The 18,925-nt window shown below is 36.8% G+C and overlaps 1 long non-coding RNA gene across 3 annotated transcripts in view; it reads right to left on the bottom strand.

The window, feature by feature from the left end:
* LOC135417764 (uncharacterized) overlaps window positions 1-18,925 on the bottom strand; it is a 47,566-nt gene that overhangs the window by 19,398 nt on the left and 9,243 nt on the right. The window contains exons 1-2 of one of the 3 annotated variants that reach the window (XR_010432201.1): window positions 17,486-17,614; window positions 15,729-15,886 (exon numbers count right to left, since the gene is read on the bottom strand). The exons of the other annotated variants lie outside the window; for them this stretch is intronic. This is a non-coding gene — a long non-coding RNA (uncharacterized LOC135417764). Of the gene's footprint in view, window positions 1-15,728; window positions 15,887-17,485; window positions 17,615-18,925 lie in introns of those variants that run through there. 3 annotated transcript variants of the gene reach the window in all.

The following is an 18,925-nucleotide window of genomic DNA, read 5'->3' as shown; positions in this document are numbered from 1 at the left end:
TTGTGAATGTGTCTTAACATTAAACTATTTTCTGTTATTAGAACGTTACAGGCAATGACTACCAGTGAAGTAGGAAGGTTAGCTGTGTAATTGAGACCCATCCAATTTCCCACCATACTCAACATACCTTGTGTCATCTGGTTTGAATCCCCAAGAATTATATGTAAATTTGTATCTGAAGTGGGAGCCCACACATGCAATTCCCCATATCTCTACCTCTGTATCCCTGTACCTTGGTTTTGAAAGTGGAAAGGAAAGCCTGCCTGTCAAGACTGGAAGGAAACAGCAATGTACTCTGACAGCTTCCCAGTATTAATCCTGTGGGAACCAAGGTTCTTGCATGGGCCAAGGTACACAGCTGGTACTGAGCGTCAACTTAATTTTTCTGTAGCTAGGCAACCCTCTTCAGATATTAATACTTGCTGAAGACAGAAAAATCAATGACCATGAAGTGTTCCAGCATCACAACAGCACAATATTTGAGCAATCGGACTCTTACTGTTACACACTTCTGTTTGTTAATGGAGCATCCAAAGGTACGTAAACCAGCTCAGCATGCAGTCCAGTTGCCATTTTGTGATGACAAGCAGTGCAGAACATTACAGGCTGTGATACAGAAGGAGATTTACCTCTTCTCCCCTTTTTGCTAGTGTACAGGAAAGTCCTTTAAAATGAACATATATATCTGCCTCTGCCCCTATGTTTGTGTGTGTGCATGTTCATAGAACACTGTAATACGCACCTTGGTAACCTTTACATGCTGTGAGATTTAACAGAATTTGCATGCTGATCTTGTAATTGTATGCTTTTAAGTCTTGATGTTTTTATTTGCAAGCAAATGGGCCATGGCTTCAAGAACCCAAAACTAATGGCACTGGGTTATCTCTTGGTCACCCTCCAAGTTAACTTTGGGACAGTTATCTGTGCATATCAAATTAATTCCTAGGACATCACCAATAAATACTGCGGATTCACTTGTTATGCATAGTAACCTCAAGTTACGGGTCTCTAACATTCATTAAAAGTTTTCAGTAGATACTGAAAGACAAAGCAAGTCTTGCAGACTGGAAAAAATTCCCTCAGGTTAAGGATACAACGCAAGTTTTCATGGGAAATTAGATTAGACTAAACAGAAGACATAAGAATGTTTTACTGTAAACTAAAGTGTAATAGGAGTAGACAAGCTAATTCACTTTCATAGCTAATATTTACAGTGCTAAATCTGATACATAATCACAGAACCAAAAGCCTATTTATTTTGGTAGAGACAAGGAGGAATTTGTTCTTAATATTTTTAGTTTCTTGAAAGCTCCTTTACATCAGATTTCTAAAAAAGGGTGCTGCCTGTTACTGTCTGGTAATAGTTTGGGGAAATGATTTAGCAGGGAGTGGAAGTTGCAGGGTTTTTAAGTTACTTACAAAATTATTTGAAAAATTCAGTATTCCAAAGACATTTCACTCCTGAGACCTGATGCGACCACTGACAAAGAAAGGACAGACAATTTAACACAAAACTAGCAGTAGAAGCAGATGGGACAGAGGTCATAGCAAAAAAACAAAACCAAAAACTCTGTGAAGAGGTGGCGAGGTGGGAGGTGAGTAAACTCTTTTGTGAAGGGTGAAAAAATACTGAATGGCATGTTTAGGAGCCTGAAAGTTAGCTGAAGAGCCTGGCATGTGACAAAGAAAAGAGGCAGCAAAAAATATTCAATAAGAAACCGCAAGAGGAGAAACTAGGACAAAAATGCAGTTAAGAAAAAGGATTTCTTTGTCATTATTTTCTAATTATTGTTGGTTGCTGAAACTTTCCCTGTTTAAAACAAGTTGGAAGGAGATATTTTCAGACAAAAGTAGTGCAGCTTTTGTAGCTCACACTGACTTCCCTTTTCTTACTGTTGACAAGAACTAGATAACATTTATCAGCTCTCTGAGAGGTTGATCCAGCACCACTTGAGTCAATAGAAGTTCTTCTAGTGACCTCAATAGGCTGAAGATCAAGCAGTGAATGAAATGTCTTCCATGTATGTGCCAATAATAACAAATTCATCCCATACCCTGGGAGCACGCCTGATCCAATATCCTTCCCCTCCCCAAAATACAAATTGAGGTGAAAGAGATTATAAGCACTCAGTTGCAGCTGTGACATCTTAATGGATCTCATGTCAGAAAGTAATACAAAGCTATTAAAATGTCCCACCATAAGTCATTTGTTACTAAAGGAATCACAACATCACTGTTTATACTTTCACAAAATCTTGTAAATAATAATGCTGACTGTGAGAAACATGCCTGTCCATTTTAGGGTATTAGACTTACCATCTTAGGAACAGGAGAAAGTAAACATAATCAATAGGTAAATGTTTACTAAGTGGAAAACAGCAACCAAGTGCAAAAGGCTCTTCTGAGGTAACTGCTGTCCGACTGTCAAATTTAAAGGAGGCAATTAGAAAGATGCATTAATAATGGCAAGTTCCTTAAACTGGCAACTCTGTTAATTTGTGCAAATCAGCATGGTAATTGATTTTGTTCTTCAATTTTGCACATGATCATCATATTTCAGATGGAACACAATATTTTGCTCTATGAATTTTAGAATATGCCTGTAAACAGATAAAGAACTGTTCTTATTCTTTATTCATACAATTCCAATTCTATCTTACTTTTTCCAGGGCTATAACGTTTTCATTTTACTTCACTTTTATATTTAAGTTTAACACATATATAAAGACTTAGGGCATCCACTCTGATGTTATTTGAGTATAAAAGTCTCAATTCAACCCAAAATATATTCTAATAAAAAGTATCACATTGCGATAACCTGTGTGGGTGTAGATGCACACTGTGTGTTAAATTCTTCACAAATATAGTCACCTACATAAATTATTTGATTATTGTTCATGATGCTGACAATATTATTAATAGATACTAATGCATTGCAGTGTCTCTTTAGTAACCAAGCATAAGGTTATAAAAGCCTACTACTTATTTCAGAGATGAGAGCTGTGTTTTATCTAAAGAGAAATAAACTGACAGTGTTAAAGGCTTTAGATCATCATTAACTATTAATTAGATTATCCTGATTTGCACAGTAGGATTTAATCTAATATTTTATCTTGGACTCCTTTCTAATCTTAGTTTAAACATGTATAATACAGTTTGAAGTCTATTTGTGAATTTCATACTGACCACCTATCAAATGCTGGGCAGTGCAGCTGAAAAACTGCTGGTATATCATGACTTTAACCTGTCTAGATGCTACACTTTTTTACAGTTTTTAGGAAGACTTTCAACTGTGAACTTCCTTAGTTCACGGTTGCAGGCAGAGGCCCAGGGATGGCTGTGGAGGGGTGAATATGACTCACTGTTTTCTTACCCTTAGTGTACAATAGACTGAAAGCTTATTATCCTTTCTCTCTTTATTGTTAACTTTCTACACAGAAGCTTTCATACAGGATTCTGTTTAAACAATGCATCAGCAGACAAACCCATGGAAATTGTATAAAAAGGAGAAAATTCATGAACTAGTCTTGAGTTGCTTTAAAAGTCCGTATATATATTTTAAAACTCAGGCCAATGATAATCTGAGAGGGGCAATGGATCAAATAAGGGGATGTGACTCCACAGATAGTGATCCAAAGGATATGTAAGATGTGAAAAATAAAAGAAAAATAAAAGATATTGAAGATAATATGCACATATGCGTGCCTATAATCATCTACACAGAAACACACATATTTTCAGGCACAACAGACATTGTTTTGCTAGAATACTCCAGACGTTTTACTTCTGCCCTAACCACTTGTGTGTACAGCAGTCAGATCAAAGCATCAAAATGTCATGCACTTCATGCCTGAAGTCTCCAACATGTTTTTCTTTGCTGAGGGTAAACAGGCCAAGGAAGATGATATGCTAGTTAACTTGGGAAAAAAATGAAAAAAAAAAAAGCTTTCTTTATTCACAGAACCATTGAACTGACATTGCAGTAATTAAAGAAGACAGGACTACAAAGCATATCCTTGGACTATACCAGTTTAGCTCCTGACTCAGTCTGAGTCCTTGCATGTTAGGAAAGTTTTGTATGAAAGGTCAGAGTTTAACTTGCTTTTTGCTAGTCATTTACTTTAATCTGCTGTTTATGACTATCTGTGCATGATTGATTTAGAAGCTCAAAACATACAGAGACTTTCATGCCCTTTGTTTTGTTGTACTTTTCCCAGTACTTTGATCATAGACAGAGAGAAGTTGTTTCTTCTATAACTTCCTACCCAGAAAAGACATCCATATTCAGTTTGCTCTTTATCTTAAAATATTACTGAGGGGGAAAATAATATTAGGAACCATCCACTTTTCAAAAAAAGTTAGTGTAGGAAAATGCAGTCCCTGTGCAGTTGCTACAGCAGGAACACAGGAATGCATGGGCTCCAAAAAAATCATATCAAAGAATCGGTATTTGCTCCCATTTCCACTATGTCTGTGACTGCCATCCAGAGAGACCTTGACAGTCTTGAGAGATGGGCCAGTGCAAACCTCATGAAGTTCAACAAAGAGAAATGCAAGGTCTTACACCTGCATCAGGGCAATCTCAGGCCCACCTACAGGTTGGGTGGCGAAGTGACTGAGACCAGCCCTGTGGAGAAAGACTTGAGGGTGGTGATTGACAAAAAACTCAACATAAGCCAGTAGTATGTGCTCACAGCCCAGAAAGCTAAATGGGATCTGGACTGCATTGAAAGGAATGTGGCCAGCAGGTCAAGAAGGTGATTCTACCCCTCTACTCTGCTCTCGTGAGACCCCACCTGGAGTACTGTGTACAGTTCTGGTGCTCCCAAAATAAGAAGGACATGGAACTGTTGGAGAAAGTCCAGAGAAGGGCCACAAAGTTGATAAGAGGACTGGAACATCTCCCCTACAAAGACAGGCTGAAAAAGTTGGCGCTGTTCAGCCTGCAACAACATTCCAGTATCTGAAGGGGGCCTACAGAGAAGCCAGAGAGGAAGTCTTTGTCAGAAGCTCTGGATCAAGGACACAGATTTATGGATACAAATTGAAAGAGGGAAAATTTACCTTAGATATTAGGAAGAAAGTCTTTATTGTGAGTGTGGTGAGATACTGAAACAGGTTGCCCAGGGAGGTGGGGGATACCCCAACCCTGGCACTGTTAAGGGCCAGTTGGATAAGGCCTTGAGCAACCTGGTCTAGCAGGAAGTGTCCCTGCACATGGCAGGTGTGGGGACCAGATGATCTTTAAGGTACCTTCCAACCCTTAACATTCTATGATTATATGATTGTATTCTACATGTCTCTAGGGCTGTAAACTAAAAACTTGACTGATTGCTGAGGTCTTCTGCAATAACTAAAATCAACAAGTTGAAAAACTCCACCAAAAAATCAGAGTCCTGCTGGAAGAAGTGACTTATTACTCCAGAAGTAAGCAGAGTGCTTGATCTCTGGTCTTTCATGAAAATAAACTTATTTACTTTTATGATAGTAAATCATTTGTAATACAGATGTGAGTCAAACTGCCTTGTTGGATGAAGTTTTAGACTTTCAATAGAAAAATATCCAGTCTAATTTTGAGGTATTAAAGATCCTTAAAGCAATTGAATTTTGCAGTTTTTATCCATGCTCCCTAGTTGATAGAATACTATATCTCAAAGCTTCATACATAATCGACAAAAAATTTTCTGTCAAGCTCAATTCTGCAGACTGAATTATCTCTCTCTCCAAAAGAAAAGACAATCCCTGTAGATCAGGTTTGAATCATGGGTAGGATAGAGATGTTCTCAACCTCCCTGCCATCTCTAGTAAGCCCAAGGATAAATATAAAACTTCAATGTCCAGTGCTTTTATAACAACGAGAATTTTGCTCTATTCTTTAAGAAGGAGTCAATCCACTTTAAAATAATGTTGGAAAATGCGCGGCAAGGCCTTGGGATAATAAAAGGAGTATGCTAGGGAATCAAAAATTTTGCATAAGCGATAAAAATACTTTTGATAGTGTAATAACATTACTTAAACTGGAATAAGCCTTCCTGAATTTGAAAGACACTGCTTTATTCTAGTGCAGGGCAATCTGTATCCCCAGCAAAGGCACAGGGAAAGCTTCTTGCTCCTACACAGTTTCCTCTCCATCACAACCAGTTTTAATTTACACAGCTGTATATAGTCCTTACCTAATGTAGGTAGTTGGCACACTTTATTTTGTATGTAACATCAAAGAAAAGATTGCATTCCACACGGCAAATATACCCACGTCCATGATTTACTGAAGCCATGCAGCATTTCACGACAGAGAGGGAGGCACTGTGCTGAACAAGACAAAGTGTTGGTACAGTCTTCTCTTGGATTGCAGGATGCCTGTGTCTTCATTAGGGCACAGCAGTTAATCAGACTGATATTCCATGGCCCCGGGACAGGAAAAACCCTAGGGACATTGCTTACCGTGCCTCACAGGTTTTTTGGTTTTGGGTTTTTTTTATATATATGGGTATACTCAGTGTACCTCTTCTATATATACACGCATGAGCACAAATGTTCTTACCTAGTCTCCCAGACCTCTACAAGAAGGTAATAGGAAGATCATTATAAATGAACAAACACATCATCTATTGTCAAACATTATTTTACCATGGTACTAGCACAGCAGCTTATGATCCTTTGCCCTTAATACATGATAATTTCAAATAATTTAATATTTTTGTCCGAGGCAGTGAAATTACAGAATGCTATTTTTAGAACTCAGTATAATGGCAGGAAAGTTTAGAATTATTGAGAATAGCTATGTGAGATACAGAAAGCAACTGAAAGCAGCTATGTAGCGAGGTCAACCCCCCCCCCAAAAAAACCCAAAATTAGTAGTGATCCAAGAAATAGAAGAATGGCTTTCAATGGGAACATGGCAAAGAGAGATCTGAAAATTTTTTTTTAAAAATGTATATGCAAATCCCTCCTAAAATTTTTTAAACTCCTAAAATCTGAAAGTAAGAGGAATTGTAGCGTCAGTATAAGCTTTAGGAATGTTGCAGATAAGCATTTTTCCAGATCACTAAAGCCATAAGCATATAGAGGGGGCAGAAAGAGAACAAAGAAAACAGAAAGAACAGCAAAGGTACTAAGCAGAACAAATGTCAGAAGTAAATGTGCAGAAGACAAAATAAAAACCTGAATGATAGTGAAGGTCAACAAGATACTATATTTCTTTGTGAAAAGAAACTTGAGGGAGAAATAAATATTGAGGCACAGATGATCATAAACTTGTCTATTACAGAAATATTGTATTGTATTTTATTAAAAGAATTAACTGTATTAAAATTGTATTAAAAAATAATTCTGTCCCCATTAGACTAACAAGAAGTAAGAAACATGATGTGAAAGAGTCACCTGATTAAAGAATTGGCATAGCCAGAAGGGAAGAAAGTCAATATGTTTATCACCCAGAAACAGATGTGTTCCTATGTTTGGCTCCAAAATAATCTAAAAAATAACATAAAAATGGCACGACCTTTCAAACTTTTCACTTACATTCTCTATGTGAGTGAAATGTTGTTGCTAGTGATAAAAGCATAACCAGACAATCTAATGTCATGGAAATATGGTGCTTGATTTTACAGATTTATTATTTTAAATTACATTAAACAATATTAACATGCCTCAAAATTCATGACTATTAGCAGAAATGAGGAAAACTGAAATATCATTTTAGGTGTTCACTTTTTTGACAGAACAGTTGTTTTTTTCATTGTGGTACCTCAGCTGAAGATCACTTACAGTGGTGGTAACAGCATTAATCCTATTGTACCTCTTTTGGCATGACAGAAGCACTGCCTGAGGAAGAGGAATCAAACATGGCTTTCAACTACCTTTCTGTGTGTTCTTTTTTTTCTGGCATGAGTTCAATATATAGATAACTTTGAGTAGGTGGAAGGGCTTGACATTAGAGCTGGAAAAGACAGCATAACATAATACCTCTATGCAGACTCTGTATAACTGCTAGGAGCCATTGGAGGTGAGGAAGCTATCCCTAGTGCTTAATATTGCAATCATTTAGGAAGAAAATAAACATTGCATTTCTCGGCTCGCATCCACTTAACATCACTCAGGAAAACTGATTTCATGTGCTTTACTAAGGTAGCTACAAATCCTAAGTCTTTTCTCAAATGTGGAAAACTATCCCTGTTCCTTAAAGTTAAGTAGTTTAAACCTGTTACACCTTGTGAGTTTTGGCCCCTGCAGGTAGTATTTTCTTCAAAGTCTGCATCTGTCTGTTAAAATCTCCAAAACTGTCCAGTATGGGCTAGATTCAGAGTCACAATCTGTCTAAGGGCAGGATATAGCCATCTTGCCTCTGCTGGAGCCATTAAGGAGGAACAATTTCTTTCAGACTGTTCCAAGAACATGGGAAGCAAAGGAAAAGTAGTGCACAATATTTCCCTCTTCTTGCATATTCCCCTAAGAGGCACAGTCTTAAGAAAAATGCTAAAGAACAAAGAAAGTTTAGAGTGCTCTGATTTCTCCTGCCTTTTCCCCAGTCATCCCTAATGTCCTGCTCTCAGAAAAGGCAGAGTAAGCAAGTTGTCTAGAGACTCCAAAAGCACACAGTATTTGGGGAGAAGCAGCCTGGCTAAGCAAGCTGCATCTTTCTAAAAGTGTCTTATGACTTTGGATTTTGAGCTGACTCACATTCATCTGCATTGGAAAGCCCCAGACTACATGTATCAGCATGCAAGGACTGTACAGATATACCTTTCTTCCTCATTGTTTGGTGCCTTGTAACGATCATCCATGACTGGAATGACTACGATATGTTTGAAACCATACAACACTGGAAAAAAAGCCTTAAAACCCAACAAATTTACTGGTTACGTACTCCTAAACACGCAAAATTGTTAGCTATTTTTTGACAGCAGAATAAACATTAACCTCCCCTACACACCTCTGTGACATTAACATTTCCTTTCAGTTTTCTCTCATTCCCTTCTTGATCATTGTTGAAGTTAACTCCATTGAACTTCATTTTGAAGTCAAAATGAATGGGTTGTCCTAAGGGAGTTGAGTTGTTGTAATTATAATATCAGGCTCAGATAGTGTAATTATAGTTTAGTATTAAAGAAAGAAAAGTCCATTTCAGTTGTGATAGATTTCATGTATGTTGGTTTCAGCACAGAGGTTAAAGTGAGTCATTACACAAAAGTGCAATCAGCGTGATACATGGCATATACTTCTTTCTTCCTTCTATTTCATTTAGAGCACATGTTGCTGACTGGGCTACTGCTGAGAACGACATTAATTTTCCACTGTTGCTTCAATAATATGAAGCAAGGTGCTTCCCACAGGCCAAGCCATTCTCATCCTCAAGTGCTGCTTGTGTGCTTCTGCAGCTTGAGATATTCTTGAAGGAAGAGTTGAACACCGAAGATTTATCACATTGATGTGATTTTTTTTGATCATCATCTTGATTAAATATTTTGTAGGAAAAACTCCAAATTAATAATTATGATTTTTTTATTTGATTAGTGCATGTGTTAAATCTACAGTTTAAATTACTTCCAATTTAACTTTAATTCTAATAAAAGTTTATTACATTAATATACAATGCTGTATAAATAAATAAGGTTTAAGCTTGACACAAATGAAAATTCTTCATGCCTTCAGCAAATGTATCTCTGAACTTTTAATAGATTTTTCCAAATCCTATCTTTTCATTCCAGTTCATAATGAAAATGCATTTTGAAACGCTGAAATTGAAGCTACAAAAAGACTGAATAACAACAACAACAGCTAAATGGCTGTACTGCACTGACAGTTACTTTTTACTATTTCTGTTTTTCTTCTTAAACATTTATCAAATGCCTGACCAGCTCTAATAAGCACTAGCATAAAGATCTCTAAATGCTCAGAATTTCAGTGGTGTTTATGTGAGGAACAAAAGCCACAAATATTATTTTTTCTTTTAGGAGATCCAGTTTATCCAAAGAAATATTAAAGGAGTAAACAGAAGTTTTGGTACTGCTTGTTTGTTTCAGTTAGACTATAAATAGGAAAATAGTAGAAATACTAAGATATATGTTTGGATACTGGAATATAAAATGATCATATTTCTATTAACTGCTGGAGGTCATTTTTATCTAAACCAGTGTTCTTTTACTTCTGATCTGAATTTTAGGAAACTCAGGACTTTTAGTAAATTTAGAAGCCTTCTACACAGTGTAATTTTACAAAATTATAAAGAAAAAGAATGGTAAGTAACGCCAACCATTTCCTCAGTCTCAATTAGTACATATTAAGCACCAAAGCACTAAATTATTAAAAGCCTTAATGATCTCTGATTTGTATTGCATATAGCACTTGAATCTAGAGAAAAGTATTACAAAGTAAATGTACAGTATTTAGGCTTATTGTTTTGCTCTCTTTTGGCTCTGTTTTCGAAAATTCTCAGACAAAAGATATCTACAGATATTTACTTAGAGAACCAGTTGCTTTGAGCTCCTGAAAATTAAATCCAAAGTGCATCAATGTAAATTATTGCCCAAAAATATGGCACAGTGGGGAATCATGCTCTATGTTTGGCACTTTTGTTATGTTTTCTTTCTCTTTTTTTCTGTTCTGTACTTTTATTTTCTGTGTGTGTTTTATGCTTTGCTTATATGCTACACTCTTGAGGAAAACAATACCAGCCACTTCAGGACTCCTTCTGACAGGACAGGACAAGTTTAATAGCTAAAACAAAATACACACATTTGTTCCAGATAGTTACTGGCTCTCCAACTCCGCTACCTCAGTACCAACGAGGCATACATGCATCTCTCTGATGGAATACTCCCTGCCTGCACAAGCTGAGCTCATGTAAAACCACAGGCTTCTACATTGTCCCTTCAGATGGAGTTTAAGAAGCAAAGACAGGGTTATCTCCCAAAGGGCAGAGCTCCCGATAGCACAGGCTTTGCTCAAAGGAACAAACACATACTTTTTCATGTTGCCCTTTCCTTGGGTTGAGATAAAAAGACCTTCCCAATGTTAAAATCATCCACAGAGCAAGATCAAACAAAAAGCAGTCAAAAGGAAAGGGACTTGTATTTTAATAACAACCTCCAGTAAAAGAAAGGAAAAAAGACAAAGCTCGTATCTCCAAAACCTCAACGAGTTTTGTCATTAAATATAATTTTCTGAAATTTGGGGTTCTTATCCAAAGTACGCTGTCAGACAATTGATTTGTACCTTTTTCTGAGTCTTACTTTGTATCGAGCGCAGGTGTCCCGGCGGTGGCAGCAGCACTGGGGGCTGTGCCAGGGTGTCCCTGTGTGGGACGGCCGGGGCTGCCCCACCCGGACACCGCCAGTTCCAGCGGCTCCAGAGGCCCCAGTGCAGGGCACGGCTGAGCCCCTCAGCCACGGGCGGGCGGGAGAGAGCCCAGGGGAAAGCCTGGACAAGGGAGGGCAAAACGCTGCCCGGCAGCCAGGGCTGAGGGAGGGGAACCCGGTGAGAAACAGCCCTGCGAGCTGGGAACTTGGGAAAAGAGGGAGGGGAGAGGTTTCTCACTATTCAAACTATTTGAATTGGCAAAAAATTAGTTTTCCTCGAGTCAAGAGCTGGAGGATTGGTCAGATGGCCTGATTCAGATATCCACATTCTTTCTCTGTTCCACTGTTTCTTAGCTCTTAGGTTTACTCCTAAGAAGTTTAGACAAAAAGAAACATTAACACTATATATGTAGGCTGCTTGAGTACAGAAAAAAAGGTTCATCCCTTCAAAGTACAAAAATGAGAATTGCTTCCATGTTCTGTCAAAATTTTAGGCAATTTATGCCACATTACAAACTGCTATAGGAATTAAGAATTCCTAAGATGATATTTTACCAGCTCAGGTACAGCTCACACTGCCCTAGTTTTTGCTAATGTCAATCTATTTCCTTTGCTGATGTGCACGAGGTCATTTAGTTCTGGAAAGATTAAGTCCAATGATAATATGAACTAGTCAAATGGCTGGCAGGGTTGTAAGTAGGTTTGTATGGCCTGTCTACAGGGATCTCAGGATCTAGTTAAAATTAGGATAAATTTTAGTTTTAATGAATCAGTAACCAGGCACTGTTCATGATTATTAATTATTGATATTACAGCTCCTTATATAGGTCCTAGATAATAAGTGAGTTTCAGTGTGCAGTGTAACTACACCTGTCATGAGACACTACTTCTCCTAAACCTTACAGTTCAAATGGAGAGGGAGATAAAGGATAAGAAAAAAAGAAAGGAAAAAAATCAACACTCAGAGATGAAAGTAGTTACATAAGACCATGCCCCAAGGTCAATGACAGAAGGGAGAGAAGCAGCTTTTTTAAGTCTGAGCCACGAGGTACTCACCCTGAGCCGAAATGTCTTTGCCATATTTGAACACAAGAGGGAACAGAGATCCCTTCCTGCCTCAGCCATTAATTGTATTCTGACTCTGCAAACTCAAACGCTTCCAAATGTCCCCACAGCTTCTTCAGTTTGTGTCCACTTCCTCTCCTAACTCCAAGTCATTATGCTGCTGATGGATTTTCCCAGTAAAAAAGTATTACCCTTTCCATAAGACAAGACAGGCAAAACAACCACATTACAACATAAAAAGAAAATAATGCAAGTGCTTCAGCTGCTCCACATTCTACCTCCATCTCTGTGCTCTGGAGAGGGGAAAAAAGCATATGTGTCATATATATACTCTCCCTTGGTAGGGACAGCGAGAGTTTGGCACAGAGGACAACAGATATATCTGTGTATGTCACATTCCTCTTCTTTCCTTGCACGTCCATCTAGACATATCTAAAACAAGCCCAGAACACACCATTTCATGCTATTGAGGAAACTATTGTGATATCATACATCAAATGTATTACCTTCTAGAGTCAGAGTTTTGCCACTGACTTTCGTAGGAACTGGATCTAGTGTGGAGAGGGATGATTTGTCACATAATATTGTGAATAGCTTTTAAACAGATACTTTGCAATTTAATAAAGCGTCTGTGCAATATTTCTAAGTTGACGAGGGCAAATCCTGTAAGGATTGAATTTTTAATTAAAATTGTTACTGCCTCTTTCCCCTTTTGGTGTCAAATAGATCATTTGCATATTAGAAATAATTTCCCTTAATATCTAAATAAATGTTCCACTTAATGAAAGCATTTAAGTAACTTTTTAATGAAAAAATGAAATATAATATATAGGACTGAGACTAATTTTCTTGAATTTTAACACATGTGGAACATGTTACGAACTAAGAGAAATACTTTTAACCTGATGAGCTGTAAATTACAACCCTTTGTGTATATTGAATTTTTAATTAATTTTCTTAGTCATTCTTCATAATCCTAATAGCTGCCTGGAAAAAACTCTAGATGCCTAGGGGCGGATGGGGAGGGGGAGCAAGGGGGAATCATACGTTTTTATTTCTGAGATGCTTAACAAAAGCCTCATAGCCAACAGTAGTAAATAAATAACAAAATATTTAAATTATGTATTCAATAGAAAGCCTGTTCAGGATGTACTTTGATATAACGCAAGTGCTCCATGAATATAGTTATTTATTTTTTCTTAACATTTTAAAATAAAACAGTAATGAAATATGCTCTCTTCCATTGTATTTCTTGTTAAAAAAGCTTATGTTTAAGAAATATCACTGCAGTTATTAGAGAAAGAATATATTATCTACATAAACAGGCATATTACGCCATAAGAGTGGCTTAGGTATTTAAATGACTTACATACCAAGCTACAATTAGGGATAATTTGGGTCTTTCTTATTCTGATCAGAAACTCTGTCTCTACTAGAGCCTATTCAAGTTCTAAAGAGGCATAGCTGCCTGATTTCCGAAGAAATATAGTTTTTTGGGTTTTTTGGGTGGTTTTTTTTTCTCCCCACTGGCTGATGTCATATATGCGTTGGACTGAATATTTTTAATAGCTGTTACTGTCTAATTACATTTTACAAATGCTGTTTCTTCAGAATTTTATTGTAAACTGATGGTATTATTTATGACAAAAATAGCTTGTTAAAGAATACTGAGTATTTTTTTTTTCCACCAAAGGACATACGGCATACAGACATTTCTAAGAAACAGTACTGTAGGTTAGTTCCCTGCATAGTATAACTTAATGTGATATATGCCTTCAAATGATGTTATTTTAATGATTCAGAGCTTGCTAGCTAGAGTTCACAACCTGTACATTTTACCTAGGTTTTCAGGTTCACTTCACACAAATATCATGATTCCAGATGAACTGCAGTGCAAACAAGTTCCACTTCATCTTGATTAGTGCAGTATCATCTAAGGACCAATTAAATTTACCTCTATGTGATAAGACTAAGGCCAGAGTTTCCTTTTCCTTTGACTGTAAGATAAAGATGCGAGTGGTCAAGAATCTAATTGCCATAAAAACGTTCCCTTTGGGCATACATAGGAAATGTATGCATAACAAATGGAGCTAACAAGAACATCCAAGACTCTTAAAGGAACCAAAAATCTTGTTGAATTTTAATATGATTTCATGTTGTGAGATCTGAAAAATGGGGATTTTTGTCCTAAACATCTTAAGTAAAGGGAACTATTCAGTTACTCACCCTGGGATCAGGAGCAAAGCAGTTTGCTCAGCCCACCTGCAAGTGCTCACAAGATGCCACAACTACCTGAGCAAAGTTGTTGGGTTTTTACCTTAAAAGATGATACTAGTAGTCGGCCAGCCTGACTTTTGCACAAAAGTAGCCTTTGCTGCAAATAATCTGCAAGATGGTTTGGGTCCTCGTGTTTTTTAACACCCAATTGTGCAAAACTGACTAAGACTATTTTTAGAGAAAAAAATACACTGTGGATGATATTTTATGTTGTGGGAATGTTTTAGAAAGGTTAGAGAAATGATCTTGGATTTTAAAAACTTCTTTATTGAGTACCCAGAACTACAGAACAAATGTTGAAAGAAAGAATCAGTAAATGACAAGTAGAACAAAAAGCAAACATGGTTTGAGCACATGTAGGTTGTGACATTTGTCTGACATCTTTCTTTGAAAAAAATCAAGGATATTTCTTTGATAAGGATTTGTGAGACTAGGAAAATCTATTTAACTTAGGAAGGGAACAAAATAAATTAAAGACAACAATAGCTGACATTAAAAAGTGGTATATGGGTTCAAAGACAGTTACAAACAAACCTTCTGAAGGGTTGGTCTTAGGTCTGACTTAAAAATTCTCATTGAGGACCTTGGTACTAAATTCAGCCTGATAATTCTGTTGATTATGTAATGTAAATGTAATGTCAGTGCAGGAAAAGATCAGAATCTTGCTCTGACCAAAAAAAAAAGACCTTGAGGACTGAAACAAGGAAATGGAATGAGATTTCATAGCAAAGTGCAAGGTCATGCATTTGAGGATTAATAACAAGAATTTTCTCCTTTACGTGGAAAGTCATTAGTTGGAAATGTCAGAGGAAGAGCAAGATCTAGGTGTATTAGTCAATTATAAGATTACTATGAACCATCTCCGTGAAGTAGCCATGAAAATGTCAAAAGCAATCCTAGGATTTTTCAGGCAAGGTATTTCACAAAGAAATATGGAAGTATTAATGTCATTGGAGCAGGCACTCCTAATATATCACCTGGAATGCTGCATATAATACAGGTCCATCATGTTCGAGGAAGATGTATTGAATGTCAGGTATATTTCTGCTGAATGTTAAACCTCAGCTCACTGCTAGCAAGCCTACTTACCACTACTGGGAAGTCTTCAGTCAGAGGACACTGATATGAGCTATGAGGTTGAATCAGTTATTCCCACTCTCCTCCTGCTCTTTTCCCTCTATGGAGATGATCTAACTGAAGTGTTGTTAAATGCAGTCACTGTTTGTAAAACACTGCATAAGCACAACCTGGAATGGGAGCAGAGAAGAGCCACACTGATGATCACTAGAGTAGAGAGCTTCTCTTGCAAGGGGACCCTAAAAGATCCTGGGTCAATTAACCTAGAAAATCTCATACTGTGATGGGATATATTAATTCAGTTCATTCATTCATTCACTCATTCATTCAAAATAACAAAATTAATATATTTAGGGCAGAAAATAGAATACATTTCAGTAACACAGGAGGACGGAGGGAAGCATGTTTTTAATAGGAAAGTGGTCTTCCTTACAGAATTTGAGATTTCTGTTTTCAAACCCCTCTTTGCACATATGTTGCCCCCTCTCCCACGCTGTCATACACACACTATTAGTGTGCAGACAGACACTAGGCTGCCTTGTAGTTTTAAATTTTAAATTTTGACATTTATAAAGCTTTCAATTTTACATTTGACTCGACACAGGGTAAGTGCTGCATTTTCCAACTGGAGTTAGCACTACCACACAGCATAACAGCTGGCATTAAAATGTCACCACTGTTTTCTTTATTCAGTGTCTTCCTCCAGTCTTAAGTCTACACAAAGTACAAAGTAGGTAAACATGACTGTATAGTCTCCACATAAAGTAAGTAAACGTGACTGTAAAATATGAAACTCATTTTAGATTTTAGCTTTGCATGTATTATTTCAAAGGAATAATAGTTTCCCCAAGGAAGGAATTTACAGTGTGAAAGTATAACATTACATTAACTTAAAATGTTTGACTTCTGGAAAAACACACACCAACCAAAACATTTGCCAGCTGGAGAGGTGGATGATATCCGGGATGTTCAGCTAGAAGGCTAATCTTCACCACAACATAGACCTGGCTCAAATAAAATAGATGGGAGTTGTGTCAATGTATTTTAGGGAGAATTTAAGTGAGATTGCATAGTATTTACTAACAGCAGCTGATAAATTTGAATAATTTGTGGTACCTTAAATTAAGGTTACAAATCTTCAAGTGATATCCTTGTGAATTGTGCTGCTTTAGTATATGTGTTGCACTGATTAATCTCTCAAGACTTTGTTCTTGAATTTGCACAAGGTGTTAAAGAACCTTGGATGAACTGTTTCAGAAGCACTTTTTTATTGTCTCCAAAGTCCTGAGCTGGAATTTGAAAGAAACTTATTCAGGCTTGCAGATAATGCTGATGGAGGTCAATGTAACAACTGACACTCACAGGTCCTTATGGCTCAACACCTCAAAGTCTAGAAGAACAATTTTTTGAAAGAAGAAAATAGCCCTATTCCCAATATGCTTTACTTCAATGAGAATGGACTGAGAAGACAAGATAATGCTGAATTGGAAATGAATAGTGTTTTCTATGTGGCTTCTAGACTTCTTGATGAAACTGTGAGTCACTCCCTTTTACAGGCCCCAAACAAACTTCTGTTCTTAGGTGTGGTTGCTGCTACAGCAAATTACAGCACAAGAGCCTTAAGATGTAGGAATCACAACTGTAATTTGCAACATATTCTCATGTTAGATGGACAAAATATCCAGAATAACAGAGCTCCACCAAAGTTTATGGAAGAATAGGGTGAAAAAGAAACAAGAGAAACAGGAGGGTTCTGCAAACAGTCTTACCCTGTAGTCCTATGACGTTTGGTGTGTATTCTTCCAATTCCTCAAGTTGGACATATGTGTAGGGCATAAGTGCGCTCACAAGCAGAGGTTGCCTCACCACTACACTTGGAAATTTAGCTGGGTAGCTGTCAATGAATTACTATTAGTAGGGCTAAGGAAAAAAAATGATTATGCATGTAAGAACTGTTCTAATTGCACAGTTGCGCTCCTCTGTAGTGCAGATACATAATTACCAAAAATCCCTTCTATTAATGACTCACGTCAAAGCATTTAGCAGTAATATTTTCCATAGTCCATTCCTAGTCACAATTTAATAAAATCTCCTCTGATTTTCTTCAGTAAACCAATCTGTGGACCTTCAAACCTCTTCCAGTATTAATACTCCTTTGTTTTCCATCTGCTGACTTTAGCTTTACTGCTGATATTAAAGAGACAAAGGTAATAAACTGTCTAATAGAAGAGAGAAGTCAGATTATTTAACTTTCTCATTGATTTTTTTTCTTTTCAAATGCGAGAAATATCGATAGCGTTAATAAGCAGGTTACATTGTGTAATTAGGTTTAGAATTTGCTATGGAAATATTAGATAAAAGAGGATAGAAACACTTCCAATAGTTTAGCTTGTTCCATTGTAACAGAACAGAAGATTATGCAGAATCTTCACAAATGTACTCCATGCAGGCTAGTGTTTTTTGTACATAATCTCTGCTTCAATCTAATTAGAGAATGATGTCAGTGAGAAGTTCTCATCTATTTGTGTTTTCAGCATTGTCTAAATTTATGCAGCATCTATGTGTCATTAAATGGTAGGCCCTGCCTGAGGTTAAATGATTTCTTTTTATGATAGAGGAAGTTCTGTTTTAAAACACCGGGTGGGATTTTGGCAGGAACAAAATGTGCATGAAAAAATAGAGTTCTGGTTCTGTTATCTAATCATATTGAATGTAAAACTTATTTCTGTAGACTCTTGTTCTTGTCCATTGTCATTCAGACAACAAAAACAAAGACTGATAAAACAACTCTTTTTTAAAAAAAATGATCCAATTAGACCAACGTGTTTTATTTTATCAAAGGCTTGGAAAGGAAAGCATCAAGAGAATGTCATCGAAACACATACCTACATTAAAGACTAAGATTCCAGCAACACAAAATGAGGATTAAAAAAATACAACTAAACCAAACTTCCAAATAAGTAATTAAAAAATAGCTTCTATTGCACAGTTTGTTTAAGTTACAGTTTGACTGTCTTTGTCAAAATTACTGTTGTAATATCAAATGTGCAAAACAAGGAGGATTTAATTTTGAAGTGTACTCTTAACAGTTAATTTCACTTGAGTTCAGATAAGCTTCATGTAGCCACTTTGGAAGATTTCTATTAAATGTCATGCATAATTACATAAAACTTGTAGAAATTTATAATCATCATACTTTTGGATGCTTT

The sequence above is a fragment of the Pseudopipra pipra genome, chromosome 1 (assembly GCF_036250125.1).
Source record: "Pseudopipra pipra isolate bDixPip1 chromosome 1, bDixPip1.hap1, whole genome shotgun sequence".
Lineage (NCBI taxonomy): Eukaryota > Metazoa > Chordata > Aves > Passeriformes > Pipridae > Pseudopipra > Pseudopipra pipra.
The sequence above is the reverse complement of the archived record's forward strand: the minus strand, read 5'-3'. Positions and strand labels throughout refer to the sequence as shown.